This window comes from Catharus ustulatus, chromosome 3, assembly GCF_009819885.2.
Source record: "Catharus ustulatus isolate bCatUst1 chromosome 3, bCatUst1.pri.v2, whole genome shotgun sequence".
Taxonomy (NCBI): Eukaryota; Metazoa; Chordata; class Aves; order Passeriformes; family Turdidae; genus Catharus; species Catharus ustulatus.
The window spans coordinates 72804327-72823820 of record NC_046223.1 but is presented as its reverse complement, the minus strand read 5'-3'; the positions used below and the strand labels follow the sequence as shown (position 1 = coordinate 72823820).

Below are 19494 nucleotides of genomic sequence, written 5' to 3'. Positions count from 1 at the left end.
AAGATGTTAGCCCAGCCACTGAGCAGATGCCAGTCCCACGTTGTGGATGGGTGTGTGTGGCTCTCTCCTGGGAAGAGGCAGCAGCGTAGCAGGCTGAGTTAAGGGAGAGCGTGCCAGTGAGAGCCAGAGGAGAGGCTGAGGACACTAAACCGAGACGTGTCAATGTTGTTATTGCTGCCTTTCTGAGCTGCTTACAGCACCGCATGCTCCTCTGTCAATTCCACTCAAATTAAAAGCCATGATGGAATGTTCCTTTTCGTGCTTCTGAATGGGAAATCAGAGATTACTTAGATACCTAATATGTATCTGAAAAGATAAGTGGGGTTTTTTCCCCCCCTCCTTTGAAGAGTATTGCAAAAAGAAACACTTGTCATAAACTATATATAAAATTGTTTCCTTCTCACGAGAATTTATTACCCTTAATCTTTCATTATCGTAAGATATTTACAGGTAGCATCTTCATTGCCTTGAACATTCCTGCATGCTTGTACGGGCACACAGTGCACAGATGCTTAGGAAACAGGCTCCTTAGTGCCCAAAGACAGGGTATTCTCATTTACTGTTTTCATTTCACTGCACCAAGCTGTGGAGCTGCAGCATAAGCAGCTTCGGACTTACTCAGTCTGTGAGACTCAGCGACACAGAGAGTTTTGACTGGTCACATTACGTGTCATGTTAAAGAGCCTTTTGTCTCCATTCAAGCTTTCTGAAACAAGACAAATTATGATATTTTCCTGTTAATTTCTGTTAATTTCTTTCCTTAATGAGTTTCATTAAAATCAAAGCTTCCGGAAGACTGAGCCATGACAGCTGTCTAAAGACTGTTTCACTTGCTATGGGCTGTTTGGGCTGAATAATTATTTCAGCTTTGTGAGGATTATTTCTTTAAATAAGAACAATGATGCTCTGTTTGGGAAGAGGAACAAATGCTTGGAGTGGTGCAGTATAATTTCATAGCTCTGACTTGTAGTACTCAATGGCTTTAGGAATACCTGGGAAAAACACATCTCTCTCTGTCTGACATATTTCTTAATGACTTCACTTAAGGATAAAAAGACAGCTATTTCAGCTGGCAAGAGAAAGAGGGTTTTGGCTTTTAATGAAACAAATCAATTCTGCAGAAGAGAGAAGGGCTTATTCTCTGCTCTTGCATTGCTGTGAATGTGACCCAAGAAAGAAAGAAAAAGTAAGTCTTTTCGGCTTACCATTCATAAAATATTCCTATAAGTTGCAGGCCTGATATTTTGATAAGACAGTGGCAAATATTTCAGTTCTTTTATATTACCAGCACTGTAAAATCTTAAAGATGCATTGTGTGTTTCACAGCTATTGCAATTAAAAAGACAAGGCTTTCACAAGATAATTCAGTCTCTTTGCTGAGCTGACCAATTTTTTTTGACATGGAAATTCTTAAATCAAGGGGTGGGAAGATGGGAATTTTACAGTAGTACACTACTTCCCAGTCTGAACTGGACACTCACCACCTGTTTTCATGAGCTGTTGCACCAAATTCCTTGTCAGAGTTGCAGAAACCCCGGCTGGTTTGACGGAGCTCGTGTTCCTGTTGTGAGTCTCAGATTTCAAGAACCAAATAGTAGATTTTTGTTTGGGGAAAGTGAACATATTCTGAGATTTAGGGACACCTTCTCAACTTCCTAAATCCTTGTTCCCTGACCCCAGTTTCTAATCCTCTGTCCTTCCTGGTACTGATTTTATCACACGACTCTTATTCCTTGAAGAATAGAGGCAAGTGACCTCTGCTTAAAATGAGATTGTAGTTAAGAAAATGGTTATTTAGAAAAACAGCACCTTCTTGTTTAACAATGAAATTCTGCGTGCTCTATGTGCTTCCTGTGTTGACCCAGATGGATCTTGTCGCTGTCAGAGTGCCTGGAGAATGACCAGATGCCTTCCCACCTCAGTAAGAATCATCAGGGTACACACAGATTTTTTATCACCAGGAGTGAAAATCTTTGAAAGAACACAGCTTAATTTTTGAGTTACAGGTTGATTTTATAAGACAGACAGCAAAACACAACCCTGTCTGGCCTCAGAAAGCCACTGCTGTAATGGAAAACAAAGCCGAGCATATCTGATGTAGTAACCGTCACAGGGGGAGTCTTTTGGAGCTGGTCTGAGACAGCAGTCGCTGCCTGATGGATACTCAGTAGGGGTCAAAGTGTTTAAGGTAATTGTGGACTGGCCAGCTGACAGCTGAAGATCTGCAGTGAATTTGCAGCTTGGACAGTTTCACAGGGAGGAGCCTCTCCCACCAACAAAAGGCTTCATATGGAGCAAAGGTGGGCTTCTGCCACTTTGTTTTCCTTTCCCATCAACAGCTGTAGCAGTCAGAGAGGTGCATGCTCTCATCAGGAGAGGAAAGACACCCACAAAGGCACGTGAAAGCCAGGTGGGTGGTCCTGTGCCATGTGAGCCCCTTCCTCCACAGAGCGCCCACGAAGGGAGCCACCCCACAGGAACATCACATCTGGGCAGCCCTGATGCAGCTGGGCATTTGTCACCTGTCATCCTCACAGCTCTGGAATGAGGGAAAGTGTTTCCTTTGTTCCTTTTGCCAAGCCTGAAATTTCTGAAAGCACTGGACAAGATTAAGCAACTGATTTCCCTGAAAAAACCCTAAAATGGACCTTGTTTGCTTAACTTATACCAGATCTTCTGAAAATCCAAACCCAAGTGACTTTGTTAGAGTGAATTGCATGGGGTCTTGACTCCAACACTGTTGTATAAATCCAGAACCACAGCATAATCTCCTTCTGTCATGTCTTAATTACTGTTGTGACAAACAATATGGGAAATTTCAGCAAGAAATCAGTTCCTCTTAAAACTTTCCTCTAATAGAAAAATGAGAAATAAATGAAAGGAATGAATGAAAAATATTAGCATCATAAAATCAGTCACAATTAAACATTTTCCCCAGGAGACATGCTGTCTTTCTAGTCAGTTGCTGGTTTGTTTTGCTTCAGTTCAGTTCTTTGCCTCTCTGCCTTCACTGTTTCATGACGTTTTACTGCCGAGACTTGATCTCCAACCATGAAAGCTATTTCAGATTTGCTAAGAACCCCACAGCTTCTGTGCCCTGGGAGCCTGTGGAATGAAAGCCTTTGAGTGCATGATGGGCTTGGCTCTGCCACTTTCTGCTCCGTGGCTAAAAGTAGCTGGCATAAAAATTTACTGCCTTTCTTATTGAGTGGCAGCTTTTAGAAATCAGCCCATCTCCTGCATGTTACATGCAACAAACGTAAAAGGAACTGGGTACTTTGTCATCAGAGAATTGTTTGTTTTGGAAAGAAATCTCAAGAACATTCAGTTCCAACTCTCCTGCCATAGGCAGGGACACTTCCCATTAAACCAGGTCGCTCAGGGTACAACTCCAACCTGGCCTTGAACACTTACAGGAATGGGGCATCTGTAGCTTCTCTGGGAAACCTGTGCCAGTATCTCATCACTCTCATAGTGAAGAATTTCTTCCTAATATCCAATATAAACCTACCCTCTTTCAGTTTAAAGACAATCCCTTTTTGGGTGTGGTGAGGGGATACCCTTGGAGGGATGTTTAGAGTTTACAAAAGTGTTGGGCACTTTTTCACGTTAATGGCACTGTCCAATATCCAGCCTGGCAGACAAACTCCAGATTTCTGTGCTTTCAGCCCCAGTGGGTGAACCTGGAACCCAGTTAGTTTAAGCATATATTGGGCAAGGATGTCTAGCTGCCTCTCAATGATGTGAGAGCACTTAATTGAATGTAATCCATGAAAGATTTATTCTCCTCATCAGCTTACTTGTGATTTCAGACTCATCAGATTCCAGCTGTTGCTTAAATCCATTCAGCCATCAAGCCTGTAAATTTTATTGTGAATATTCCAGGTTGCTCCTTACCACGGCCTAGGTATGGGTCTCCTCTTAGTCTGTTTTGCATTTAAGTCAATCTAGAATAACACAGGTTTTCTTGGTTATAGGTGTGGAGATGAGCAAGGATGTGGGAAAAAAAAAAAGCAAGTTTGTCTGATCTAGTTGATCCAACAAGGGTAGTTTTGAAACTCCTTTTCTGTAGAACTTCTGCTTCCTGCAGTGATCTGTCTACTGCAACAAGCACCTGGTGATCAAGAGGGATGAAAAGTGGTAGAAAAAGTAAATAAAACCCACATGGGCTTCTGTGAGCTCTTACACCATTTGACCACCTATGTGTTGCAGCTCCACCTTTTTGTGAAGCAACTGTTGAAACTGCTTTACAACAGTTGTAGTTTTAGGATGTTCAGGATGTTAACTTTAAAGTTTCTCATTACTTCCTGTGAGTGATGGAACTAAACCTAGGGATTTATGTTCATAAATGCATTTGTGCACACGTGAGACCGTTGCATCTTTTCCTCAGAACCAGCTGAAAAGAAATGGCATCTCTTGGCACAGCCAAGGGTTTTTCTTCTTTTCCAGTATTACGTTCTACTTTCCATGTCCCAGAACTACATAAATGTTGCCACATTCCACCTGTTACCAAGCAAATGACTGACAGTAGCAAGAGACTGTAGATTTTTAATAGAAACTGATAGAGCTATTGAAGGAAATTTTGAAAGTCCTTTGGAACTAGAAAAACTGTAGTATTAGAGTTTATAAAAAATGTGTCCAATGCTTTATTTTTTTATCCCATTTTTAGTGAAGCCTGTGTTAAAGGTCCTGCCGAGGATCTAGACAAATTAATTTCCTAGTACTGCCCTTTCCCTTCCTGTTCATATGTTTTAGGGAAAGTGCCTGAGTAGTTGGTAATATTCTAGCAAGCACTCATTACGGAAGTGGTGTTTTCTAGGATGCTCATTTGCAATTGTCTGAGTTCCTCTGAGCAGCACTGCATTCTTTAGATTGAGAGAGAAATATTTAAACCCCTGCTGAAAGCCATCACAAGAGTGATGACATTTCTGGTTGCTTTGTGTATCTCTAAGAGTGCAATCTAAGTTGATTTCCTGGATGACCACGTAACTGAACTCAGAAATGCAGCTAAAACTGAAGAAAACTAGGAGTGAGAATGAAATTTATTTCTGTGGTAGTCATTATATGTGCATGTTTTCCTGTGGATATTTATGTGTTTCAAATCTAGTTGTCTCTTTTTGGCTCAAGTCAGGATACTCAAAGTTGTTGAATTTCAAGAGTGCTGAACTTTCTCACAACAGGAGTAGATTCCTAGAATTTTTTTCATGGTATGAACAGACAGCTGGAAGGCCAGAAAAGCTGTGACCTCCTTGCTTTCAAAAGCCCTTCAATGACAAACCTTTCCTAGAGCATGTGTGAGAAGAAAAGCTAGTCTGTGTCCACTATCATCAGGAGATACACACCTGTGTTTTACCTTTCCACCTCTCAGCCAAAGTGTATGTAGCTATGTTTGCTGTAAAAGTTAAATTCAGCTCCCATCTCTGAAGTCTCTTACCAGTCTCAGAAACAATTTAATTATGCTTTTCTGGAGGCAGAAATTGTAGCCCCAACTCATTTCCATGGGTTACTTTCAATGTTTGAAAATGGATCCAGAGTTCCCATTTCCAAAATCAGTTGCTAGAGTTTGACAGAGGCCTGAGTGTCTGAAAACTCCAGCTGAGGTCACCCTGCATGCCAGACTCATGGCTCCTTGCATCGAGGCCGTGTCTGCCGGTTCCTTGGAACTACTCTCATGTGGGAAGTGCTTGTGCTTTTGTTGTTAATAGCTGATGAATGTGTCCTTCCAAAAGGCATAACACTTCTCCAGGAATAGTGTGTGGTTTTGACCTGCACACCACCCAGCCTGGTGACTTGCTCTGCAAAGACTAATTTAATGGTTTTTTTCCACGTTTATTGATCCTCTAGCTTTTTACAATATGAGAGACAGTGCATAGTTAATGGATGGGTACTAGCTACTTTTGTTTGGATAACAAAAATATGGGAGGGAGGTTTTTGTTATCATAAGAATATAGCATACTACTATATATATAGCATACTACTATACTATGTAGACTACTATCACATCCATTGTCTCTCTCTTTTATACAAAATTTTAAAATTATTTAAAGTGGATAAGTCCTTATTATTGCATATCTTATGTAAGAGCTGTTCCAAAACTCTGATTGCCTTTCACTGATACTATGTCCTCTAGTGCAGACCATGGCCAGGTTTTAAGGAGCAGTCTGCCATGTATTTAAAATAACTTTTGAAAAAGAAAGTTTACCCAGTGTAGAGATGCAATTAAAGTCAATTGTTGAAAATGAACTAACATCAGCAGCAATTAGAGCTTGAGGCAAAAAGTTGTTATTTTCCCTTCCCTTACTTCTCTTTTATTTTCATGTATTTGGTGGAAGTGACAGAATGTCTAACTGGGCCTTAAATTGCTCTTTCTTGTCTGTCTTTCCCCCAAATGTGACAGTCCTGTCCCCCTTGCCCTTTGCCATGGAGTAGCCAGGGTGTCACCCCCAGGGCTAGGGAAGAAGGCAATGGACCCAGTGCGATGTAAAAACCTTGCAGCTGTGCTCCCATGAGACAAGGCAGACAGGCTGAACCTGGCTGGGGTTGTATTTCATCCCCTGCAGGGCCAGTGCCCGGCTGCAGGACTTCTGCAATGACATTTGGGCAGCTGAGTTTGAAGGTGTCGTGACTGTGCTAGAGGAAGTCTCCTCACAGCTGAGGGACATGGCAGCAGCTAGATGAAAGCTTCCTTGGGGGATGATTTTCTCCCTCAGCTCCTGTTGACAGGAGGGTTTAGCTCCCCTTTTCCCTTGGAATCAGGTGGGGTCCTGCCTGAGGAGAATAAGTTTCTGTGAGGAGCAGAAAAGTGTGTGACTCCCATGGGAGTGCCTGTGGAATGCCAGTGTGCTGCCCCACCATAAGGTGCTCTCCACAACCTGTGTCTGACAAGGAAGCTGCTGGAGCCAGAGGCCCACCTTGAGAGTCTATGTCACCTCAGGCAGTGGAGAGGCTGGACAGGAGGGATTCTTTTTCTCTAGCGAGGGAGCATCACTGGGAAGCGACACAGGTCAGCCCTGAGAAGTCCAGCACCAAGCTGCTTAAGGAATTCATTCCTATGGGATCAGGAAACAAGGGTGATGTCTCCAGTCATGGCTTTCTTATCAGAGCAGTTCTTCTGTGTCCTAAAAATGCCATCTCACCTGCATTCTCCTTCTCTGTTTTGCTTTCTCACCACACTTCCTCTGCCTACACAGACATGCACATATGGAGTCCATCAGTAGGTAGGGAAGGAGATGTACTATGATCTCACCTAACTCAGCACTTCACATAGATTTTTGTAAAAAAATTCAGGAACCATAGACACACAGGCCAAACTCACTTATCAAACCTTTTACACATCAATTCCTACTGCCCTCAGGGCAGGTGAGTACCTCTGGAAGGACTGGTAGCCAATTGCTCCTCAATGTAGCTTACTCTCCTCAAGAGAGTGACACTGGTTGCTGCTGGAGACAAGCCTGAGCTAAGGTACCTTACATTTGACCCAGAGTGGCCATTCTCTCTCAGATTTAGATAGAGAGTCCCTGATTCAAGGTTGTGGTGACAAAAAGCCTAGCAGACATCTGCTTCAACCAGCACCTGAGTTTCCTACCATGTGTTTCCACTATCTTCAGCCCAGTTTGCAGGGGGAGTAGGGAATGCAGGACTGATCCCAGCTTGAAGGCTGCTGTGCTGGGTGAGGAAGAGAGGCACAATTGCTTTTTGGCTCCTGCCCACCCCCTCCTTGAATCCCATCATAGCACAGGCTGCCTGCAAGCACAGTGGGGCACCAGGGGGATGATTTCCTGTTTGCTTCAGTCATGAGCTGGAAGCTGTGCACTGGGATTGGGAATCACTGTCCTAGAACAAACCAGCGATGCTATTTGTGACCCATGGCAGTGAAAGTCCAAAACAAGAAGTTAGGGCTGACACTCCCTCTCTAACTTGAGCCATTGTGCTTTTCATCACGATGCCAGGAGTTGTCAGCTGTAACTCTGTCTTTTTTTGGCTTGTGTCACAACCTAATAAGTTATAGGCCAGCTTCTCCTGTCGATGTTTTTGCTGCACAGAAGGCTTCACATTTTGTAAGCTTTTACAGCACAGCTGTGCTCAGAGATAAAACAGAATGTGTATACAGTACAGTATGCATTCAACTGATGCACTAGATTCTTCCCGCCATATGTATGGAGTGGTGTGCATTTCACTCCGATACCTCACTGCCAAAACTGCCAGAAGCAAATAAACAAATGGCGGAAGAGAGACACCATATGAGGCAGTGCCAGGCACATGACCTAGACTTCCAGAAAGAGACCCAGGCTGCTTTTAAAGGATTAGAGTGCACCAGTGTTTTTAAGCCTCACCTCCCGCCGTGTGGAATGTTCTGCCAGTGGATACTGTGAAGTGTGCCGGTTGTTAAAGAGCACTCCTGGATTTCCCCTCCCTGCTAAGCAGCTGATGTTGCAGCTTCTTGTGCTCAATACTCATTCCACCTTCCTTTGATGCCAGCGATTCCCCACCAAGTTTCTAAACTGAGACAGGGAAACAATGGAGATGTGTGAAACACTCTAATTCTGGAAGGAATGCTACTCTAAGAAGACAGAACACATGTAATTAGGATAATGAGATTAACAATATTCGTAACAATTCAATGATTAATATATAAACAATGGAAGGGAGACTAATGGTTGTTCCAGCTTGTTCCCCACAAAAAAAGTCACTAAGTTGCATTTCACAGCATCGATGGTGAAGATGCCTGTAATAAACTGACATGAACATTAATTACATAGTTAGATGTAAGTAATTTAAATTATAATTTTGTTCCTTGAACTCACACTCTGAATATAAAAAGACAATTCCTTGGCTTCTTTTTTCTCTGACCAGGCTGTTGCTAATGAAAAAGTGATGGCTACCACCACAGTCCTCCTCCTGCCAGTAGTACTGGGAAACACAGACGGATTTTCCTGTCTACTGGCCTCAATCTTATGTTAGGCTGAACATCTGTCACTACCCCAGTGGTTATCTTGCTAGCTCTGGCCTTTGCCTAAGCTTAATTTCACTCATGGTTGTGCGAGGGGCACGTAGGTGCTTTCTTCACTTTAGAGTATCTGTAGGCACAGAGGGAAAAGTGCACTAAGAACAACAGAGGTCGAGACCATTCCTGTGCTTTACAAAGCCAATGCAAAGTGGTCTGGATGCAGGCAAGAGAGCTGGGCCTTGGATTTTGATGGCATAAATTAAGGAATAGAAAATTATGTGAAATTTTTCAGATCGCAATATTTAGTAGAGTAAGAGTGTGCTTAAAGTGTTTATTTAGAGCTGGTTTGTACTTCTGTGTAGTGGTAATAATTAGAGCACCAGTTTCCTTCAAGCCTTGCTATCTCCTACTGCAATATACACTGTGACCAAGACAGAGGCTCTACATCTCAGTCAAACAATGGGGAACTTGTAGAGCTGTGCATAGCGGATGATAGACCAAAGGACACATTGCTGCAGGTTTCTCCAAACTCTTCTTACACAGGAACATCCTTTCAACTGAGCCCTAAACTAAGATAGATAAGTCCCTGTGCTGGAGACAGAAGAGGCAAGCATGCAGTTTACATCCTGGGAGTGGAGAAACATCAGGAGTACTTTTCTCTTCGAATATTGCAAAGCCTACCAGGCTGCTTAAAGTCCAGCCCTTGAATGGAGGACCCAGGGGCACTCACGGTGTGGGGGTGTGATTTTGGGGCTCCCAGCTCTTCAGCTGTGGTACCAGTTTTGCAGAAGAGTGTCCTATCTGCATCTTTTTTCTTCCCTGTTGAAGCAGTACCTCCATTTTTGAGGAAGATGAGACAGACCTGTGGCAGCAGACCTATTGCATAGGACAACAGCTGGATTTCAGCAGGCCCAGCAACACAATGGGTGACACGTTTGAGGTGATGCTGAGCAGTCCACAGAATAGTGAGGAAACATTAAAGGAGGTCAGGGCTGAAAGCAAGGTTATTGGCTAAGTATTTGCAATATATATTTGAAAACAGGAGCTATCTAAGGGACAAACACATAAGAGCCTGGAATAAACACATGGAAGTTTTGAAAAGCTGACAGTGCGACCATGAAATGGTAGGGGTGGCATGTAAATACTTGTACATATGCCTGACGAGACATCAGTGCTAACTGGGAGTTTTCAGAGTCTGGTGAAGCCCTAAGGGATGCTTTTCAAGACAGGAGCTGAGAGCGAGAAGTTGAAGAGAGAATCACAGAATCATTAAGGTTGAAAAAGACCCTTAATGTCACCAAGTCCAACTGTCAAAATTGATCATGTCCAACCATCAGAATCAGGATTACAGGATTACATGGCAAAACATGCAGACTTTTGCTGTATGGTAAGGGGCAAGGTGAGTCAGGGGCAGGCCCATATGAGTGAATGCAGAAGACAGAAAAATGTGTTTCTTTCTGTTCCTTTTTCAAGTGCAAGCATCCCCATTTTTAAAGTCTATCTTTAAGAGTTAAAGTAGTATAATTTTGGGGTTTTTTCCGTAATAAAAATGCACAGAATTGAAAAAAAAAAAAGGTGTATTCTGGTAAAAGTTGGGGCCTGAAGTAAACACTTAGAAGTGGATTACTTTAGATTCAGAAACCTGGCCAAAGATCTACTTGCAACTGCTCCCTGTGGAAGTTGATAGTGAAGGGAGCTGGGAGGAGGGAGGTGTTTTCCAATACATTTAATCTTATTGTGACAGAAAGGAGAACTCGGAATTGGACTTCTCAAATCCCAAGGCAAGTTTGGAACATAAATTGTAGTCAGTTGCCTCCCATTGCCTGAAAAGATCTGTGTGCTCTGAGCTTTCTTATGAGTTTGAACAGATAGTTCCCTGGTTTTAGACATGATATATGTTATTGGAATCCCTCCAAATGACAGAGGGTTGAAGTGGGCAGTAGAGAACACAGGCATGCCACTGTGATTTAGGAATAACTTTCTACCAGTGTTGGGAGCAAGCTCAGAGGTGTTTGAATTAGGTCCCATTTGTCAGTGAGGGCGTGGCATCCCACATGGTCATTACTTCTTCTTGTTTAAAATAGAGTGGGAATCCTGAAAAAGGAGAGGTATCTCATTTGGACCTCATTATATCAGCCTAGTACTCTGTGAAATGTCTTTGAAAGTAAAACTTTGAATAAAAGCCTCAAAAAAAAGTGGCAGGAGTTGAGGAAGAAGTACTGTACCTGGTGTTAGACCCAAAGGCAGTGGTGATATTGTGACCTCAGTCCCTGACCTCTACCTGGGCTGCTGGGAATTAAAATGAATGGTCTCCACCACCAGGCAGGTTTTGCTTTTTTCCTGCTTGTATGTGCCACTATCCCACCTTTTATTGCAGTCATTCATCATTGGCAGAAAGACTGGGAGATGATATTAAGGCTGTAGAATATGTCATTTGTACCAAACCTTCCCCTCATTTCTTTTCACCCGCTGCTTGCCTGTTCTCCTGCCTACATTCCATTCCTGTTGGGTTTTGCCCCCCTCTCCAGACCAGTCATCCCTTGGCCCAGCTCATAAATGATTGCTTTAATAATATTACAGCCCCTCCATTTTCATGTGTGAATGACTGAAGTGACATGTGGCTTGTAACCAGACCAGGAGGAGATTTCTATTTTCAACCTTTAAAAGGCCACAGAAAATACAGAGAATAGGATCCTGCCTGTCTTGCAGTGGCCCCAGACAAGCATTTATGGCTGTGCAGTAGCTTGCAGACACAGCCCATTTGAGGGAAAGCTTTACCAGTCAGACCTGGCCATTGTTTTTCCTTCTCTGCATTTACTCAAAGCTCAGAACCATTTATATACCACGAAGATGGGAATTGAAGAAAAAGAGTACATGTAGAATTTACCAGCTGTTTAACTCTTATTGTTACCTTCTGTATCGATCAAATCTGTTGCCTCTTAATTGGATATTGACTGTTGTGAGGCAAATAAGGCAAGCTGTCAGAGGGGGGAGGGATGGGGCACGAGGTTTATCTTAATGGTATGTTGATCATGACTAGTCTATAAAAGCCAGTGGGAGAGGAGTTCATTAAACCAGCCTGCAATTGCTTTAAAGAAATATGCTCTGAGTCAAGATGATAAATCATATATGTGACACTGCAATCAGAGAAAATCCGCATTGTTGCTCTGGTATTTACAATGCAAAAGCTTGAAATACACAAATGCATTGAAACAAATTCACTAGGGACAGCTCTCTGTTTGGTCTGTGAGCCTTAGGTAGCCCTTACTAACATCTGATTGTTTTTTTTTCCCCTAGTGTTTGTTTTGGGGTTTTTTCTTTGTTTGTTTTTTTCTTCCTTGATGTTGTGTTTTGTCTCCCTGCTTCTCTGGCAGGTTCATTGGAAATGTGTGCTTGCCTTGTCCCCAAATCTGTCACCTGCGCAGGAGAACCCTTGTAAAAATGGCAGCAGTGACAAGGAATACTTGAGCTACCTGACAGTGAAACACACAGAATACTTTGGAAATCGATTTAATCTCAAAAATGATAATAATCAGGGAATGTGAAGAGAGAGGGAAAGCTTACTGACTATGCTGATGTGAGCTACCCATTACAAAAATGGAAGCTACCGGCAGGTCTGTAGTATATTTTCATTTCTTTCCTGGCCATATTTTAGGCTGGGTATTGAATAAGTTGCAATAACTGTCAGACAAGGTCCATTAGTGTCTCTGGATCAGGCCTGTCGTGAATCAGGAGGGAGATTAGCAGGATAGGCTCACGTTTAGGAAGATCCCACACAGCAGTGACTTGTTGAAAAAATGTTCAAAGGGGCAATAAACAAAGTTTATATCAAATTGTTTCAACGCTATGCGTTTCTTATTATATTTATTCTTTCACAATTTGGAAGTGGTTAGAAAAAATTTATGATATGGTTTGTGCAGTTTGAAAAATTGGCTTTTGAGGCAGCCACCTGAACACTTCTCACACATCACCATGCCATGAACTGTCAGGGAGAGGGTAGCGCAGTCCTGTGGAAGGCGGGAATGCTACCTGGGTATTGACTGATAGAGAAAGGAGAAGTCTGTAAGTCTGGAATGCAGTGGGAATATGAGGCTCAATGCAGAGTTTTCACTTGAGAACATTAGGCAGTTCCCTGCTTTAACAACTGGATTGAGGCTGGACCACCTTGGCTTGCTTGTGGTCACTTAACATCTCAAACCTTCTACTCCTCTTCCTATAAAAATTAGAGAAGCAATCCAGGACAGTAGACAAGGCTATTTTTAATTCATTTGCTCTTTCTGGATGTACTGGGAGACTGAAAGTGATCACCAGTTTTTTCTAGGTATTTTATGACCCTGGTAGGAAGGGCCATAAATGTACAGCATTGCAAACTATATAAAGAAATATATAGTATAAAAAGAAAATCCTGATTTTGCCTGGAATGATGAGAAGTCCAGCAGGAAATCAGGGTTCTTCTATATGTACGAAACAAAACTGAGGGAAGGGGAGGAAAAGTTTTATAGAATCCAGAAAGCTGAACCAATTTTTTGGTGTAAGTTTTAAGTGCAGTAGGATGGAAGTTATTACTTTAGCAGGCACTAGAGTAGTACTGTTATTCGTATTTCCTTTTGATTCACTTATAATGTTCCTTACATTATAATACAGTTTGCAGCTTGCATTTTAAACATAAACTGTGGAGAATTTTATACCATGAAATCCTGAGTGAAAAATTTAATACATAAAGCTGGACCATTCAGAGCCATAGCCATAGCCTGTGGAAGACAAGCATTAAAAAAAAATAGAAAAAAAGGAGAAAAGATCCTTAAATAACTGTTTTTCAGATTTGCAGGCACATTTGTTTGGATTTTTTAGTGTGCTTCAGTTATGCAAGAAAATGAATGTGACAGTCCTTAGTTGCTTTGACAAGGATAATTTCAGAAACGCTGCCCTATCATTCCAATTTGGCACCTTCTCCTTCTTTGTTGTAATGCATTTTTTCTGGGTTGGCTTTTCTCAACAAAACTGCCTGTTTGTCAGGAGATTTTACATGTGCTCAGAAAGGGATGATGAGGCGGTGTGGGCTGGGTTTGGTTAGAATAGCAGGTTTGACCTGGTGATTATTTATTTTTGAAGTCAAGGAGTATTTTGTCTGTCAGCACAGTGGAGAAGTTTGCAGGATATTCAGAATTAGATATTTTCTCAGGGGTTAATCACACTGGCCAGATCGCTGGCTCCTGAATTCACTTCCACACCAAACCTTCTCCTAAACATGAGAACTCGAGATGTTTTTCTAATCCAGCCTGCCATTAGTGGCTTTGCATTCAGGTTTTGTATTTGCTTTTGAAATGGCAACTAAAATTTGAACAAAGGTTGGAGTTTGGGTCTAGATTCATCACTGTCTGTGCTGGACATGTTGCAGTAAGGCAAGAGCAGCTGTGAGCAAGAACTGTGACAGCAACAGGAACCTTTGTCTTGCTGAGGATACCTGCAGGAGTTTGAACCTCAGGCTCTGCTTAGGGACTTCACAGGGACATCTTTGCTCCTTCGTGGGGACCATATAACTTCCCTCTGGGAAAGGGACTCCAGAGTTGTGGAGTCTGTATTGTAATGTATAGGAGCCAGGAGCAGCTGAGTGCCAGGGAGAGATTTCAAGCAAGTCTATGGAGAGACCCCAGGCAACAAAATGGCAACAAAATCCGTCTCCTGGCAGTATGCCCTCTTCTCAGGACCTGGGAAGAGCTGCATGTGCAGTCCCAAGGTTTGGTTTGGTGATGTTGTTGTGCTGGTTTCTATCTGCTGGTGTCTTCCTCCAGCATAAACAAGGTCTCAGTCCCTAACTTTAGTAATGGGTGGAGATGTGCACGTGTGAGTTGGTACATGTGTTTGTGTGGCATGTTTGGGGAGAGAAGGGAAGGCAACAAGTCAGCAAAAACCCTTCTGGTTTTCCTTTGCATACTTAATAAAGAAGTTACAAGAGGGCATATTCCCAATTTCTTTTTAACTTTGTAGATCACCTCCAGTAGACAGATTGTCTCTCAGACCACTTCCCCTCCCCTTGGCGATCAAATAACATTCCTGTGGTGACTACAGCAGTTGCTTACATGGAAAAATAACATTAGGAAAGTATTTAATGTATTTTTAGCTGTCTTTAAATGCATTTTAGCAGCTGGAAACAAGGGGACTTAGTAGCACGTGACCTGCAAGTTCTCCATAGACCACCACCAAGTGTGCAGAGAGTCACTGTTGGTAAAAAGACCGCAGGCTGGAAAATGTTGGGTAGGGTGGTCATCTCTAACCTGTACCACTCACCAGAGGTCAGGCTAAAGGGATAACCTCAATTTTTGTGGGATGTAAATGATAACAACTGGATAAACAACCGGCCTTTAGGTCCTTTCTTTTCACTGATCTGAGTCTTGAGAGATTTCATGAAACCTTGTTTGGACATGTTTTCAAAATACCTGGGACTTTTTCAAAAATCTTGAGAAGATTTTAGAGGTTTGGAGTGGTGTACTATTACAACCGTGGAGATTAGTCAATAGAGTGCAGCTGAGAGAGGCAACAAGCAAATAAATACTGCTTATTCCATCACTCTGTGATTCAGGAAAATCTTGAAGTCCTTGTGAAGAGAAAACCTCTCATCAAACATTAGTGGGAGCTTTTCCTGAAGGAAGACTTTCTCTGAGCTGAGGGCTTGCTCATTCCTGTATCTGCACAGTAACTGAACAGCCTCTCTGGACCGTCTTCCCTGGCACTGTTCCATTCCCAGCACAGCACCCCCACCCAGGACCCTGATGTTGGGGTCCCCCACCACCCAGCCCACAGCAAGTGTGCTCCCATTTCTGGGAATAATACACCCAGCAGGTGGAAGTTTAGTACTATTTTTACTATTGCTGGTACAGTGAATGTAGAGAGCATGATAATTGATTATCTGGGACAACAGAAATGCACAGGAACTAGAATTTCAAGGATTAGGGTCTCCCCAAGGACTTCCTTCGAGTTTCAGTGAAAGGAGAGATAACCTTTGTGGTGGAAACGGAAACAGAGCTTTCAGTTCCCATCTGCAGCCAGCCTCTGGAGACAATAGTATTAAGGGTGATGTGAATTTCCTCTGTTCATCGCCACAGGACAGGAGCCTCGATGCAATTATCTGCACTTCTATAGCAACGCTATTCAGCTCCTTGCAGCTTATTCTCTGTCCTACCAGAGACATTCAGCTAATGCCTGCCTGCCTTTAACGTATCTGGGGGTAACATTCCCGTGTTTCATCTGTTTCAATGGACATTTATGGAAATTAGGTGGCAATTTTATCCCGAGTAAGCAGACTAATATTCTGTCACTCTGCCTTACTCAAGTGACTGTTGCTCTTAATGTTAGTTGCTTTTGGTTAAGTGGCATTAGAGTTCTGTGGACTAAGCAGTAGGATTTTTTTGCAAATGCATTGTCCCATTTCCCTGGAAGCTTTGCATTAACAAGTTCCATCTTAATAAATTATTTGGTTCAACCTGCCTTGTGGCTTACACTATCGTAAGATCCTGCCCTTAATATTAAAATGTAAGCACAGATTTCCTCTCCCAAAGCTAAAGCTGCATAAAAAGACTTATACTGAAGCTAAGAAATCCTCTGTCTGGATCAAGATCATTTTTGTCTGAGAATAAGGAGAAGCAAATATCCACACTTTTTGGAGAGGAGGAAATTCTGCTGTTTATTGTTCTTCCTCCGTTGTGTTAAAAAAGGAATCTTGACTGAATATATAGTCTGTTTCCAAACTATTGGCATCTTTCACCAATATAGGCTGGCTGGTTTATGAACAAATAGCACAGTTTCTATTGCCAAAGCTAGTTGTCATCATGCAGTTATTAATGAGTACACATATCTCTGAACATCAAATGCTGTGCTATTTTCAGAGAGATCCTTTCAGATCCTGTTTTCTGGTTTGTTGTTTTTTGTTTTGTTATTTTTTTTTCCTTAGCCTCCTGCCATTTTCTTTCAAAGCTCAGCAGTAGAAAGCAGAGAAAAAAGGGACCTAGGAAAGGAGGTACTCTCATCTGTCCAGCTTCCCCACATCAGGAACTACTCCATGCGTGTCATTCCTGGCAGATGTTTGCCTAATCTGGTCTTAAAAAACTCCAGTGATGGGGCTTTGACAGTCTCCTTAGGCAATCTGCTCCAGTGCTTTGCTGTACCTGTCATTAAGAAGGGCTTCCTGGTATCTAACCTGCAATTAAAGGTCATGATTTCCCACACAGCCCATCATCAGGCTGGCCTTACAGCCAAACCACCTCTACCAAGTCAACTGCAGCTTCCTCACTAGATCATCTTTGCCAACACTGCTCCTTGGGCAGTGTGCTCTGCTCCAGCAGTGTGTGCCACTGGTCTTGTCAAGTGTCCAGCCCGGTGTCCCCAGGGGCTGGCTATGGGCCACCTTCCCTCTCGTATCCCATGCAGCTGACGGGAAGGCAGCTGTCTGCCAGCAGAGGGTATTGAATTAGGAGATTCAGTGAATCCCAGGAGAGGCACTGCCACAGCAAAGTTGCACTGATAAAACTAGAAGTGCTAACCATGGTTCCAGGCCTCAGAACATGAGCTGATGCCTTTTTTGGTCCTGGAACAAAATGTGCTGTGAGAGCAGTTGTCCCATATATTACATGTAACCAATCAATCACATCTAGCAGTTAGTACTTACATTTTTTGATGAGAGCATTCCTATAATGATGTTAGCAGTAGTAAAGCATTTTTATGAAAAATCAGAGCGATCACAGATTTGGCTTGGGTGTTTTTGCAGTTGTTTTCTTTTGAACAATAGCATCCCATGGCAGCCAGGCCTGATGGCAAAGCTGTAGCTGCCAGCTTGCTGTGAGTGAGATGCTGGGGAACCAAGGCAGTCACGAGGTGTGCAGCAGTGATTGAGAGTGGGTCAGTGTAGGCACAGATGCATCACAATATTGTCTCTACAAGATGAATTCTGAGCCACTTTTAAAGTATGCTTAGAACAGTGACAAACGATGTAAGAGTGTTTCCTTCCGCAAATTATTTACAGTTGGAAGATGGTAGTAATGAATTAATGTAAAGATACTGGAGAATTAGTCCTGACTGCTCAGAATAGGTGTTTTTTTACAATGGAACCAGCTAGCTAAATTAGGTGTGTTTCTCCTGCCTGAGCAAATTATGGCAGTATGTAGCTAAACAGGTCTTGAGACTAGGAAATTTTAGTGGCATCCAAAATTAAATAAAACAAGGTTTGGATTGGTAGGAGCAGGAACATATTGCCATCAGCAGGGGTGAATAACCTTGGTGTAACTGGCATAGTTTTGGTAAGCAGGTCAAGGTCAGTGGGGTTTGTGTCTATATTTTGACAGATGCACTCCAAACACCCTGATATCCATTTCATTTTACAAGGTGTGTGCGTGCACCAGGATAATGCTTCAGAGGGTCATTGGCAGGTTGCAATGTGCCGGCCACCACACGCACAATGCATTGCATGGTGCCAAGATAAAATTTCAGGGTTCTGGGGGCACCAACAGCATCCAGAGCTCCACACAACACCTGTGCCCCACCAGTATCTCCCTAGCTGTCCATCACTGAGCATCCTGTTGGCATCTGTTTTCCTGTGCTGAGATCTGTTTCTATTTGTGCAAGGCATTTTTAAAGCATTCATCCCCCAGTTGTCTTCTAGATGACCTGGGAGAGATTCAGTGGGTTGCCCATATTCCTTTAAGGAGGAAAGGAAAGGACAATGCTTGTTTTCAAAATGAGAATTTTGAGGTGTTTTTTTTAGAAAACCCAGTCAGATTTGAACTTTGTATTCCAGGCAGCATGGAGGTAGATTTATTGTGTAAGAGATGTTTCAGTTTCAAACTACTAATTAGAAGAATGCATTTAAACCTTTGTCAATATAAAAGTGAGTTCAGATGCTCAGGAATCCTCTTTCTTGTGGTTTTAAAGCAAAGTTTTAAACATTTTTCACCCCACAGCTATTGAGGGCATTGAGAGAAAATACCTATAAACTGCTAGGAAACATACAGAATTAACTTTTTTCCCAGTTCTTGTACTAATAGTCAATTTTAGGTACTTCCCAAAAGACACCTTTGGGCAGATTTTGCACTGTAAAAAGTGCATTTTCTGTTGGGCAAACTATGTTTACACCCCATGGCTGACAAGCAGAGGCCCGAGACAAATAAGAGGCTTTGAGGTGCAGACCCTGCATGTTTTCCTAAAAATCGATAGTGCTGTTAGCCCACGTCTCCCTTTCCCAGCCCATCTCCTCAGGGAGAGGCAGAAGACTAACAAGCCGTGTTTTACACTGCAAGGTGTAAATATCTTTCATAAATGCCAATGCTGAAGGATTGGGTGCCGGGCGCTGACACGCGAGCAGTGTGCCAGCCCAGCCACGGGCACCAAGGTGTGCCCGGATGGCACCTGGGCATCCCTGAACACCTGCCCCAGGAGCACACAGGGGGCAGCAGGAGGGATGGGCAGCAGGGCTGCCTGCTCCTCACCCTGCAGCCCTCGCCCCCTCTCTGGTCACCCTGCCTCTGCCCTCCTCCTCTCCCCGGCTTCTTTGGGCAGGG

The 19494-nt window shown here is 42.9% G+C and overlaps 1 protein-coding gene across 2 annotated transcripts in view; it reads left to right on the top strand.

Moving 5' to 3' along the window:
- LOC116994774 (sine oculis binding protein homolog) overlaps positions 1-19494 on the top strand; it is a 99084-nt gene that overhangs the window by 42397 nt on the left and 37193 nt on the right. The window lies entirely within an intron of this gene.